The sequence below is a fragment of the Pongo abelii genome, chromosome 8 (assembly GCF_028885655.2).
Source record: "Pongo abelii isolate AG06213 chromosome 8, NHGRI_mPonAbe1-v2.0_pri, whole genome shotgun sequence".
Lineage (NCBI taxonomy): Eukaryota > Metazoa > Chordata > Mammalia > Primates > Hominidae > Pongo > Pongo abelii.
Genome location: NC_071993.2, coordinates 12,886,861 through 12,900,461, shown reverse-complemented (window position 1 = coordinate 12,900,461; position 13,601 = coordinate 12,886,861). Strand labels below are relative to the sequence as shown.

The 13,601-nt window shown below is 45.6% G+C and overlaps 1 protein-coding gene across 3 annotated transcripts in view; it reads right to left on the bottom strand.

The window, feature by feature from the left end:
• Positions 1-13,601, bottom strand: part of CAMK1D (calcium/calmodulin dependent protein kinase ID) — a 486,434-nt gene that overhangs the window by 70,705 nt on the left and 402,128 nt on the right. The gene's annotated exons all lie outside the window — the stretch shown is intronic.

The window sequence follows — 13,601 nt, the reverse complement described above, 5'->3', positions numbered from 1 at the left end:
AAACAACTCAACTAGTGTTCTCCAAATCATCTCAAATCATTAAGCCATCTTGGAAATAAATTTCAAGGGATTTATTAACACTACCGAAAAAGAAGAAAGAAACATTTTTCAAAAACAAGATGAGACGGATTTGAAATGCTAAAATCAAAAAGCAACTTAAAAAAACAACCCTTAAAGCTTTCACAGATACAACAAAAGACAAGCCCTACGGTAACACACATTCATACACAAACACACAAAGATAGGATTCATTTTCCGCAAGGCACGGCAATTTATGTGCAGTAACTGATCCACTGAAACCTTCTTTTAAAAAAACTAATCAAACAACCACTGCAGCTGTAAAAGGCCTATGTGCTTGTCTCTTCCATTACCTGTAGTCATAGCAGGCAATATTGTGCTTGGATAATGTTTCATTTTCAAGGCAAACTGACAATCTAGGTAAGAAAGAAAAGGTGCTCAGGAGAAATAAAAAAGCAATTCAAAGAGTGAGAAGAAATGGAAACAACTGGGAGAAACTACATTTTGACGACCATGTTGTCTCAATGATCCATGCTTAGGTAAGCCAAGAGCCCAAGATATTCCTCCTGACACCAACTTCTCTCTGCTCATCATTTTTTCAAGAACTTTCCCCCAATAAGTTTCAACATCGGAAACTTGGCAGAGTTCGAGAATGTACCACAAGAGGTAGACTGCTGTTAGGGACAAGGTGAGTCTGGGTGCCCTGGAGGCATTCACTTCTTCTTATTTTTTCTGAGACAGGGTCTCATTCTGCAGTCCAGGCTGGAATGCAGTGACATGATCACAGCTCTCTGCAGCCTCGACCTACGGGGCTTAAGCCATCCTCCCATCCTACCTCAGCTTCCTGAGTAGCTGGGACCACAGGTACGTGCCACCACGCCCGGCTAATTTTCATATTTTTAGTAGAGACGGAGTTTCACCATGTTGCCCAGGCTGGTCTCAAACTCCTGGGCTGAAGAGATCCTCCCGCCTTCGCCTCCCAAAGTGCTGGGATTACAGGTGTGAGCCACTGCACCCGGCCTGCATTCACTTAATTATTTACTCAACTACTCACTCAACATTTCCTGGGTGCCCATGATCTGCCAGCGAGCATGCCCAGTGGGAGGCAATCGAGGCAGCTTTCGCTCTGAAGGAGGGACATCTGTTACGATTACGCCCTTTCACATAGGCCCCCTTCCCGTAGAGGCCTCCCTAACTGCTGTCTCCAGGGCTTGCTTCTCACTGTTCCGCCCACTACTGTCTCCTCTCCTCTGCAACTACCGGATGACCTCTGGCAAGAACGCTTACCCCTTCCACCGCTCCCACCACCTCCTGCCCTTAGGACCCCATGATCCAAGCCTGGCCGACCTGCCTCCCTCAAAACCTACCTGTCCTGCTTCCCATTCTGTCAAGGTCCTCTTTTTCCCCATTATGTGATATATAAGGTATGGACGAATTCCACTGAAGGAAAATACCTGTTTAAAGTATTTTCTGTCTTACAGCAGTGCCACAGGGCAGCAATGCAGTGAAAACCGAAGCATCAAAGGGTAGTATGTACTGTTGCAGAGTCTCAATGCTCTGCACATTTAATAATCTGCTTATTACATCTCAAACTGCACCAGGGCTCTATTTTTCTGAACATTGCTTGGAAAGAATCTGGTCTCCTTAGAAACCGAGGCACAAGGGGAAAGTTTAGAATCTTGCCAATAAAGAAATACGACAATATGATATTGTCATATATTTTTAGGACTAATAAAAATATCTTAAATCTGCAAATCTCTTTGTACTTTTCAAAATTCTCCTTAAGCCTGCATTTCAAAAAGCTATGGTACTGTTATGGACTGAATGTTTACGTCCCCCAGAATTTATAAGCTGAAGACTTAATTCCCAATGTGATGATGGCGTTTGGAGGTGGGGTCTTTGGGAGGTGATTAGGTTTGGATGAAGTCAAGAGGATGCAGCCGGGTGTGGTGGCTCACACCTGTAATCCCAGCACTTTGGGAGGCCGAGGAGGGTGGATCACCTGACGTCAGGAGTTCAAGACCAGCCTGGCCAACACGGTGAAAACCCGTCTCTACAAAAATACAAAAATTAGCTGGGCATGATGGCGGGTGCCGGTACTCCCAGCTACTCGGGAGGCTGAAGCAGAAGAACTGCTTGAACTGGGGAGGGAGAGGTTGCAGTGAGCCGAGATCATGCCATTGCGCTCCAGCAATGGAGCAAGACTCCATCTCAAAAAAACAAACAAACAAACAAACAAACAAAAATTGCAGGGCCCCCATGCTGGGATCAGTATCCCTGTAAGAAGAAGGAGACCAGAACTCTCTCTTTACCATGTGAGGACACAAGGAGAACGCAGCTGCCTCCAAGGCAGGAATGGAGCCCTCACTATAATTTTTCCATGCTAGCACCCTGATCTCAGACTTCCAGCCTCCAGAACTGGGAGAAAATCAATTTCTGTTGTTTAACGCAATCTATATGGTATTTTGTTGTGGCAGCCAGCACTGACTTATTCACAAAGCTATTTGTGAGGGAGACACTATCCCAGAATCAATGCTGGGGAGATAAGTTTGGCATCACGGCAACTGCACATCTCATTTTCAGGCTTGCAGACCATGCTTAGGTTGGCTGTTTGGTTACTGAGCTGACTGACAGATTTTTTTTTGAGTCAGACACCTTTTATGTCAAGCCTCCTGTGTGCATGTTTGAAAGCGCCACATCAGAAATGAAGTTCCCCAATTAAAACATGCAAAGCATCAGAATGAAGTTAGAAGGGACAGGGGTCAAGTGATTGGGGAAAAGGAGTAGAACCACAGTAATATATCAATAAATTAAAATGAATAAATGAGGCCGGGCACAGTGGCTCACACCTGTAACCCCAGCACTTTGGGAGGCCAGGGCGACTGAGGCTGCAGTGAGCTATGATCGCACCTCTGCACTCCAGTCTGGGTGAAGGACCAAGACTCTGTCTCAAAAAAAATAAAGTGAATCAATGGCATAATAGCTATTAGGAGAGAGGCTCAGCTTTGTAGGATGCAGATCTGGAAAGGTAAACAGGCTGGCAAAGATTTAGGAAGCAGAAGACAGAAGAGATAGTTGAAAATTCTCCACTCTTCTGAATTCCAACTTTGAGGTGTATTTAGAACAGCCTGCCTCTGCACTGAACTTGGGTTTGTTCAGTTCTTTTGTTTTTTGTTTTTTTTTTGAGACGGAGTCTCGCTCTGTCACCCAGGCTGGAGCGCAGTGGTGCGATCTCAGCTCACCGCAAGCTTCCTGGGTTCACGCCATTCTCCTGCCTCAGCCTCCCGAGTAGCTGGGACTACAGGCGCCCGCCACCATACCCGGCTAATTTTTTTTTGTATTTTTAGTAGAGACGGGGCTTCACCGTGTTAGCCAGGACAGTGTTGATCTTCTGACCTCGTGATCCACCCACCTCGGCCTCCCAAAGTGCTGGGATTACAGGTGTGACCCACCACACCCAGCTGGGTTTGTTCAGTCTCTAATCTTCCTTGCCTAAGACAGTATAATGCTATTGTATTGTGTGCAAATTTTAACTATGCAAATATGAAATGTTTGATATAATAATCTCAGTAAAATTTCAGTATGTTTGCCAAATTTTACATGATCCCATTCCTTTCAAATTAAGAATTGTCAAAAAACATAACATCATTTCGAAGTTGCTGGACCGAGTAAACTCAGCTCTGATGACACAGTGGTACACTGCAATGCAGTCTAATAGAGTCAGTATGCAATGTCTCCCTTGTTAGTCTTTGGCCAGCCATGCTGTTGTTTACGTGCATTCACAACTTCTCCATCTTGATTTTGGTAGATATCCTGTTATCTTACAATTTACTGCTAATTGTAATTTAAAGTATTTTATGTCTCGAACAATATCAACCACACATTCATTAAAAGGGAGCACTTCTGCTAATGCTGGAAGCAGGCTCCAACAATCCATTCTATTCTAGAATGGAAGCTAGATGTAATAAAATAATATGAAGAAGGCCAAACAGTACAATGCTGTGAGAGCAGTCTGAGAAATACCAGCCGTGATGCTAGGGTAATAAAAAGTAGCAGCACAGCAAATATTTGAAATTCACCTTCGAAATACCTTTGAAATTCACCAAGCCTGCCCTCTGACAAGGCCAGGGGAGTGGAGAAGACATAGGGGCATGCCGCAAGAGCTGTGAGGTCTCAATGGGCCCCAGAGCAAGGCTGGTTATAAATGTGTTTTCTAAGTAGCCTTTCTCTCCTTTATATTTAGTCCTAAGGGGAAGATACTCTTGAAATCTGTAGGCTGTGATGAAGAAAGCCTGCAAACAAAGCATTTTCCAACGGAGAAACCCCAAGGTCCAGAAGGCAGATATTTACATGTTTTTTTAAATATTATTATACTTTAAGTTTTAGGGTACATGTGCCATCTCACACCAGTTAGAATGGCGATCATTAAAAAGTCAGGAAACAACAGGTGCTGGAGAGGATGTGGAGAAATAGGAACACTTTTACACTGTTGGTGGGACTGTAAACTAGTTCAACCATTGTGGAAGTCGGTGTGGCAATTCCTCAGGGATCTAGAACTAGAAATACCATTTGACCCAGCCATCCCATTACTGGGTATATACCCAAAGGATTATAAATCATGCTGCTATAAAGACACATGCACACGTATGTTTATTGCGGCACTATTCACAATAGATATTTACATTTTTAACCTGGCTTGGAGAAAGTTAGTTTCCATCTTCTCGATCTTTTCCTCAATCAAGATCCACCATGGCTGAACCTGAGATTCCCCTCTTCCCACGAAACGCAGCTGTCCATCATCCCACACTGGTGCCTATGATCGTCACAACTTCCGTAGGTTTGGTGCCCACCTACACACACTCCCTGCTCCTGGGGGCACCCCCTCACCCACTTCTCAGAGATTAAGTTTTCATTTCATGCAACCTCTCTCCTCAATATTTTCCTCCTCCAACAAATCCTACTTTAATAATTTTTTAAAATCTTTATTCTTAGAATTCCATTGCACAGTATCTTCCAGGCCTCAATCTGTTCAGAAATTTCCAAAATATAAACACACGCCTTTCCATCTAATAGACTGGCTATATTTAGCCACCTTTATTCGGTTACACTCTGATTCTGGGCATTTTGCCTTCTCTATATCTGGGTGTTATGAACTGAACTGAGTACCCCTAAAATCCATATGGCAAAGTCCTGACCCCCCAGTACACCTCAGAATCTGACTGTATTTGGAGTTAGGGCCTTTAAAGAGGTAACTAAGGTTTAACGAGGTCGTATGGATGGGCCCTAATCCAATAGGACTGGTGTCTTTACACAAAGAGGAAGAGACACTGGGAATTCCATGCACACAAGGAAGACCATGTAAGGACTCAGCAAGAAGAAAACCATCTGCAAGCCAAGGAAAGAGGCCTCAAGAGAAATCAACCCTGCTGACACCCTGATCTTGCACTTCCAGCCTCCAGAACTGTGAGAAAATAAATGCCTATTGTTTAAGCCACCCAGTCTGTGGTATTCTGTTACATTAGCCCAAACAAATACACCAGGCAACATAAAGGATCTTCCATACTCATGCAATGCGTCTTTGAATATACATTCTCTTTATATATTTTTCCCAGGTTTACTGGGGAAAACCCACCCACCATGTTTGCTACTTTATTGTGCTTTGTTTCTTCACCAAATCATGGAATGATCCTGTATGGAGCCAGACAATATGCCGTCTCTGTTTCCAATGGGTGTGTAGTCCAGTGTGGGAGACTGACACACACAGCCAAGTAAACCAGGGTGTGAATGGCTTTGAGGGTGGAGGGAGGCAGAGTAGTGAGGGTGCTTTGGAAGACTTCAAAAGGGCACCCAGAAGGGACCCCTGGGATGGGGCAGGAGGAGGTGAATCTGAGCTGTCCTGAAAGGAGGAGCAGGCTGGGCGTGGTGGCTCACACCTGTAATCCCAGCACTTTGGGCAGCTGAGGTGAGTTAATCACCTGAGGTCAGGAGTTCAAGACCAGCCTGGACAACATGGTGAAACCCCATCTCTACTAAAAATACAAAAATTAGCCGGGTGTGGTGGCGCACTCCTGTAATCCCAGCTACTCGGGAGGCTGAGGCAGGAGAATTGCTTGAGCCGGGCAGGTGGAGGATGCAGTGAGCCCAGATCACACCACTGCACTCCAGCCCGGGCAACAAGAGCGAAACTCTGTCTCAAAAAAATAAGAAATAAAACTAAAAAGGAGGAGCAGTATTTAGTTAAGTGAAGAGAAGCCCAGTGGGCAGCCAAGGCCCAGTAAATGGAATTATACTGAAAAAGGGGAACCAGTGAAAGCAGCCAGAACTCATTCTTTTGGAGAATACAGGCCGTGAGAGAAGGGCTAAACGTGCACGTGGTAGAACCCCGCCACTTGGGGTGCAGGACTGTTCTGTCTGGGGAGCTACAGAAGCAGCTCTGGTTTACGGTCAAGACACCAGTGACAAATGACTTGCCACCTGTGACCCTAGCAGGATGCAGGCCCGGACATGGCAGAAGGGAGAACCTAAAGGGTTAGGAAAGGCTTCCTGGAGATGTCTCCACTACCTTTGTGTCTCTGGAGTCCAGCAGAGCACTTGTTGAACTGCAGACATTTCAGCTGATTCTTGAAGCAAGAGGAGGCTCAGAGAGACAGGAGTTAGGGAGAAGAGCATGAGAGGCAGGAAGACGAGGGTGGAGGCATGAAGGAAGCAGATATGGGAAGAGAACTGATGTATCTAGAAAATGCAACTGGTTGAGGATGAAGTCAAGTCAGGAAGAGTTTTGAAACTCAAGCAGTGGAGGCTGGATGTGCTGCCTCAGATGACAGTCAACGCTAAGCTGCTTGTGCCCTAAAGTTTCCCATTTCCGAAAGAGATGCCACCGAGAGGGGTTATGATCTGTGGAGTGGGTATGGGGTGGAGGCATCATGGAATAAGGGCCCTTTCCTCGATATGTCCACTGTCTTTCAACAGAGATCTGCAGCTGCCGTCATAAGCCCCCTGCTGTGTTCCTCGCTGTTTTCTTCTCTCAGGTTTGCTCCAAACAACAAATCCACGTCGGCCAGCTCTGAAGTGGACACTGATCTTCCAGCCATCCAGGCAGAAGCTCACATTGCCCTGGATGGGACCTCAGTGACTTGTTACTATCACCTGCTTCTAACTCTGCCCTCTCAGTTTCCAGGTGGCCGCCCTTCAAGGCTGGCCAGGAAGAGTGTGGTTATATCCAAAACAGTGCACAGCTGGGGCGCAGTGGCTCACGCCTGTAATCCCAGCACTTTGGGAGGCCGAGGCAGGCAGATCACCTGACGTCAGGAGTTCAAGACCGGCCTGGGCAACACGGCTAAACCCCATCTCTAAAAAATATTCAAAAATTAGCTGGGCGCGGTGATGCATGCCTGTAATCCCAGCTACTCAGAAGGCTGAGGCACAAGAATCACTTGAACCCGGGAGGCAGAGGTTGCAGTGAGCCCAGATCATGTCACTGCACTCCAGCCTGGGCAACAGAGCAAAACTCCGTCTCGAAACAAACAAACGAACAAACAAAACCGAAACGGTGCATAAGAAAGCACTAAAGACACTAACTTTTCTTGGGAGACTTGCTTGCCAAGACTGATAAAGAAATTCTACTTTTGCATTACTTATAAAAAAAAGTTAAAGGATTTGTTAAGAAATTATTAGTGTGATCAAGATTTCAACAGAAAATAGCTAATCTTGTCTAACTCAAAGCACCTGTTCACATTCTAAATGACAAGTCGTTTTAATTTTTTTTGGTATTCCTAGAGGGTAAAAACCATAACTTATTCATGTTGAATTGCCAACACATACAACTTTTCTATTCCAGTGGGAGAGGGAGAAAAAGAAAATAAGTAGATTAATGAATAAATAGATACATTTGAAAGTGTCAGAGGGTTAGAAATGCTGGGCGGAGAGGTGAAACAGTCTAGTGGGCAGCTGGTGCAGCCACTGTTGAGTGTGTTCAGCAATGGCCCCTCTGAACGACAGGAACTAGGCAGCCATGTGTGGTCAGGGGAAAAGCATTCCAGGCAGAAGGGTGAGGCAGCCCGTTCTAAGATCCTGAGGACCGCATGGGTGGGATGGTATTTGGAAAAAAAATCTCACAACTGAGTATTGTGACTTCTGCATTAATTGGTTATCTCTCTATAAACTTTTAGTCTAATGAGGGCTTGTAAGATGAGGTTCAAAGCTATCAACCTAGCATGATATATTTCCTGAGGTGTCCTAGGTTAATGAACCGGTCACTGACATGGCATAGCCCCAGCTTGTGACCTTCTGGTAGAACAGAGCCAGCGTGAGCTTTGCACTAACAGATGTTCTCGAATGTATTAATTTTTGCAAATATTTTGCAATTAGCTCTTTGATGGTCACATATTGGCCTTTCTACAATTAGCTCCAGTTAGGATGACTGCCCTTGGTATGCAGTGGTGCAATCTCTGCTCACTGCAACCTCCGCCTCTCAGGTTCAAGTGATGCTCCTGCCTCAGTCTCCCGAGTATCTGGGACTACAGGCGCATGCCACCATGCCCAGCTAATGTTTGTATTTTTAGTGGAGATGGGGTTTCACCATGTTGGCCAGGATGGTCTCAATCTCTCAGTCTCCTGACCTTGTGATCTGCCTGCCTCAGCCTCCCAAAGTGTTGGGATTACAGGCGTGAGCCACTGCACCCAGCCAATTGTTTTTCAATTATACTTTTTCCGATACTAAAGTCATTTGATATTCCTTGAATACATGACAAGTGGAAGAGACAGGAGATGGCTCTGTCGTAGGCCTCAGAATATGACTTGATTACAGACAGTTCATAAGACCAGTGGCTCCTGGGAAGGGAATTGCCAGTGGCTGTAAGCACGTCCTGGTCTCTCTTGGGTCAGTGACTCTACTGAAAACTTAGGGAGAACAATTATGCGATTACATACACTCAACAGATTCAGAATGTGAAGACAAATTGATAGGACCCCGATTCTATGACAAGCCTAAAAGATTCCTTTAATTCCTTTGTTCAGTTTTAATGGGAGTTTATTATGCGTATGTATATATGTTTTTTTATTTGGACAAATTTAAGGGGTACGAGTGCAGCTTGTTACATGGAATTACTGTAGTGGTGAAGTCTGGCTTTTAGTGTAACAATCACTCAAAGAGTGTGCCTTGTACCCCTTAGGTAATTTCTCATCCTTTGTCCCCCTTCTACCCTCCCAAGTCTCCAATGACTATAATTCCACATGCTAGGTCCAATGTACACATTATTTAGTATTTATATTTGTTCTGGTGTTTCTCACCCAATGGGATCTCTACTAAAACTCTTCTAGCACAAGTGTGGGTAGGCACATGCATTTAGATAATCTGGCCAGCACAGTGGCTCACGTCTGTAATCCAAGTACTCTGGGTGCTGTCCGCCCAGATCACCTGTGGACAGATCACCTGAAGTCAGGAGTTTGAGACCAGACTGGCCAACATGGTGAAATCCCATCTCTACAAAAATACAAAAGTTAGCCAGGCATGATGGTGGGCTCCTGTAACACCAGCTACTCGGGAGGCCGAGGTGGGAGAATCGCTTGAAAACCTGGGAGGCGGCGATTGCGGTGAGCCGAGATTGCGCCATTGCACTCCAGCCTGGGTGACAGAGCAAGACTCCATCTCAAAAAAAAAAAAAAAAAGATAATCCAAGAAAGACCTAACGATGCCTTTGAAAGAGCAAAGACAAGACAAATATTGCCTGTCTATTGCTCAGCCTTGCAAAACTTTACTCACTGCCTTTGTTGGTGAAGTCTCAGTGGCTTCCGGGTTTACTTTCTATCAGCAGCCCTGACAAAGGTGCATGGCCCCAGCCGCCCACCGCATGGCTCCCTGGCTCCGTGCCAGCTGCTGAGGCTGGGACCTGCCGAGCCCTCATACATTTTTGTCTTTCTACCCGTACTCATCGCTTAGGTCCTAGCTTGAATGTCGCTACTACAGAGATGCCTTTCTTGACCCCTAGACCAGATCAGACCCCTCAATACATTCACTCTTAGCACCTGTCTTTCTGCACAGCACACACCAGTAATACTTAGGTGTTAGCAGAGTTAGCTGCATCAGGCTCCTCCTCCTGTCCCACCCTATCCCAGACTGTGAACTCCACGAAGACAGGGCAACGCCTGCCTCATTTACCGCTGTTTACCCAGAGCCTTGCATGATCCTTACACAGAGAAAAAGTGAACTAAATAGTTGCTGACTAAAGAAAGATGATGGCCGAGCGGGGTGGAGCTCCTATAATCCCAGCACTTTGGGAGGCTGAGATGGAAGGATCATTTGAGGCAGGAGTTGGAGGCTGCAATGAGCTATGATCGTGCCACTCACTCCAGCATGGGTGACAGAGCAAGACTCTGTCTCTAGAATAATAAACAAATAAATAAATATTTTGCACAAAACTGCATAGTGAGTGGGGTGTGGTCTGGCTGGGTATGGTGACCTTAAGCAGCCATGTAAATTCTCAAAGCATGCAGCATGAAGCTCACGAAAGAAGCCTTCTGAAGCCTACCTCTTTTATTTTATTTTATTGGGGGAGACAGAGTCTCACTCCATCACCCAGGCTGGAATGCAGTGGCGTGATCTCTCGGCTCACTGCAACCTCCACTTCCCGGGCTCCGACAGTTCTCCAGCCTCAGCATCCTGAGTAGCTGGAATTACAGGTGTGTGCCACCATGCCCAGCTAGCTTTTGTATTTTTAGTAGAGATGGAGTTTTGCCAAGTTGGCCAGGCTGGTCTCAAATTTCTGACCTCAGGTGGTTTGCCCACCTCAGACTCCCAAAATGCTGGGATTACAGGCGTGAGCCACGGCATCTGGCCTGCCTACCTCCTTTAGCTGACTGGCTGCTGAGAAAATCCTCCCTCAACTTCTACTTCATTCATTCATTCATCATTCATTCTTGACTTTCCCCACCCCCTAACCTTGATAGTGGTTTGCAGGTTGTACCCTTGTTCCACCAATAGTCTCTCCTCCCGGCCTCTTCTGCTCTGAGTTTGGCCTTTTAGCTTGGAGTGGGTGCCTCACACTCAGAATAATATTCTAGAGCCTCCAGCCCACCCAGGGAACGGCTGTCCCACCTGGCTGGTCCTGACTTTGTGCAGGGACCCCGAGCAGACTAGACTTGGTGACTTCCCTCTGCAATTGAAGGTCACATCTAAACAAAAGAACCCTTCAACACATTTTAATAATCATCCATTTCAAAAATCATGCCAGAAAACCACTTAGAATGATCTGCTAAAGGGTGAGTGAGTGAGTGATACGGCATAGCATGTGGGCACGGAGTGACCCCCGGGGGGGGAAAACTGGCTGGCAATGTCATAGCCCAATCTGTGCCACATGGACAGGGCAGGGTAATCAAAACACACATACTCAGTGCCTGGGAAAAAAAGCAATTAAATCATGGCAATTTGTCAGCTGTGAATTTTGACAGATAATAGTTTTAAAGCCTTCCCGTTATTGCACAAATGTACAGTATGTGCTGAAATGGCTTTGTCAATTGACATGCTCTTTTAGAATTAAGATGAAGAAACAGACCAGCTGCCAGACGTTCCAGGTAAGCATCCACTGTCCTCGGCTCCTTCTCACTCAGCGCAAATGGCTGCAACCCGAGAACAGAACAAAACCTCTACTCATAGCTATGGTGTAGGCAGCTTTTTTATTTTTTATTTTTTTATTATTATTATACTTTAAGTTTTAGGGTACATGAGCACAACGTGCAGGTTAGTTACATATGTATACATGTGCCATGCTGGTGTGCTGCACCCACTAACTCGTCATTTAGCATTAGATATATCTCCTAAAGCTATCCCTCCCCGCTCCTCTCACCCCACAAAACACACTTTCTGGCCGGGCACAGTGGCTCACACTTGTCATCCCAGCACTTTGGGAGGCCGAAGCAGGCGGATCATTTGCGGTCAGGAGTTTGAGACCAGCCTGGCCAACACGGTGAAACTCCGTCTCTACTGAAAATACAAAAATCAGCCAGGTGTTAGTGGGCACCTGTAATATAAAATTTAGCATGGTGGTGGCCACGTGTAATCCCAGCTACTTGGGAGGCTGAGGCAGGAGAATTGCTCCTGAGCCCAGGAGGCGGAAGTTGCAGTGAGCAGAGACTGTGCCACTGCACTCCAGCCTGGGTGACAGAGCGAGACTTCATTAAAAAAAAAAAAAAAAAAATCCACACTTTCTGTGTTCCAGTCCCTTATTGGACAAAAGCCATTCTTACGATGGATTTCTTTTTTTCTTTTCTTTTTTTTTTTAACTTTCTAGCACCTACACATTCATCCTCCACATTTAGTATAGAGGAAAATAAGATACGACGTGACACCGAATGGGAACACTGCAACAAGACAACATTTTTAACAACCTATAAAACCACATTATGTTGGTATTAATAGTATGCACTAGCCTTAATGTTAAAAAAGAGGACAAAGTTTTTTTTTTCTCCAATATTTATAAGGTTTACTAAGGACGGATACCACTATTCCCTAAGAATGAACAGCGACCATGTGAATGTTCCTGTCCTGAAATTTAGGTTGTAATTTTGAATAGCTCCCAGGCATCACACCCAAAATTCAGGAGCTGCCTTCCAGCAAAGACTATCAGTCAAGGTGTGGAGCATGGTTAGACCTAAAGTTCACGCTTTTACACTTGTAATTGTCTCTCTATAAAAACCAATCACTAATTAAAGTAATTGTAGAAACATTCATTAGTTAACTATCAAATTGAACAGAGAAACAAGTCACAGAAAAATGTGCAGGCTCCTCAGCCCCTTAAGATTTCTTCCTCTGTTTTCATCAAAGCACTCTGTCACTCAGGCTGCCATGCACTGCTACGATCATAGCTCACTGCAGCCTTGAACTCCTAGGCTCAAGCAATCCTCCTGTCTCAGCCTCTTGAATAGCTGGGACTACAGGTGTGCACCACCACAACTGGCTAATTTTGCTTTGCTTATTATCAATCCCCACTGATGGACTGATGGACATTTCGGGGCTCTCCCTGCTATGGACACTGTCAGCAGGAGCTTTCCAGGCAGGGCACAGTAAACAGCATCCTCTGGTGAGCTGTGGGACTAGCTACTCTCCTTCTCAACAGATGAGTTACTCTGGTCAGCTGAGGACCCCAAAACCCAAAGCTCACAGCAGCTACCAGTGATTTTTTTCAGGTTCCAGAAAGCAAGCCTTTTGCAGGAACTCTTGTCTTTTCCTCTTCACGTTTTTCAACGGTCCTAAAGGAAAACTCTGAGTCACACGCCAGTGCCCCCATCTCTGCCCGTGGGCCCCTCCCGACCCTCGGCATCCCTCTAGCCAGAGTCCAAGTCCCTGGCTCATGCCTGCAACTGCATGAGTTTCATGCATTCTTCCCCTTCTTTATTCTCAATGTCTTAGCACATGACGGCTCCCTGCCACTGAGGTTTTACAAGAGACCCTTGAGAAATGTATTTCTTATTGAGACTATTTTGAAAGACACTAAGCATGCTTGCTTTTGAACAATTTTTCACAAAAAGAACAGGAAGAGTTTAAATACCATGAGCTGTGGAGGGTGAAGAGAGGAATAAAATTGCATCGT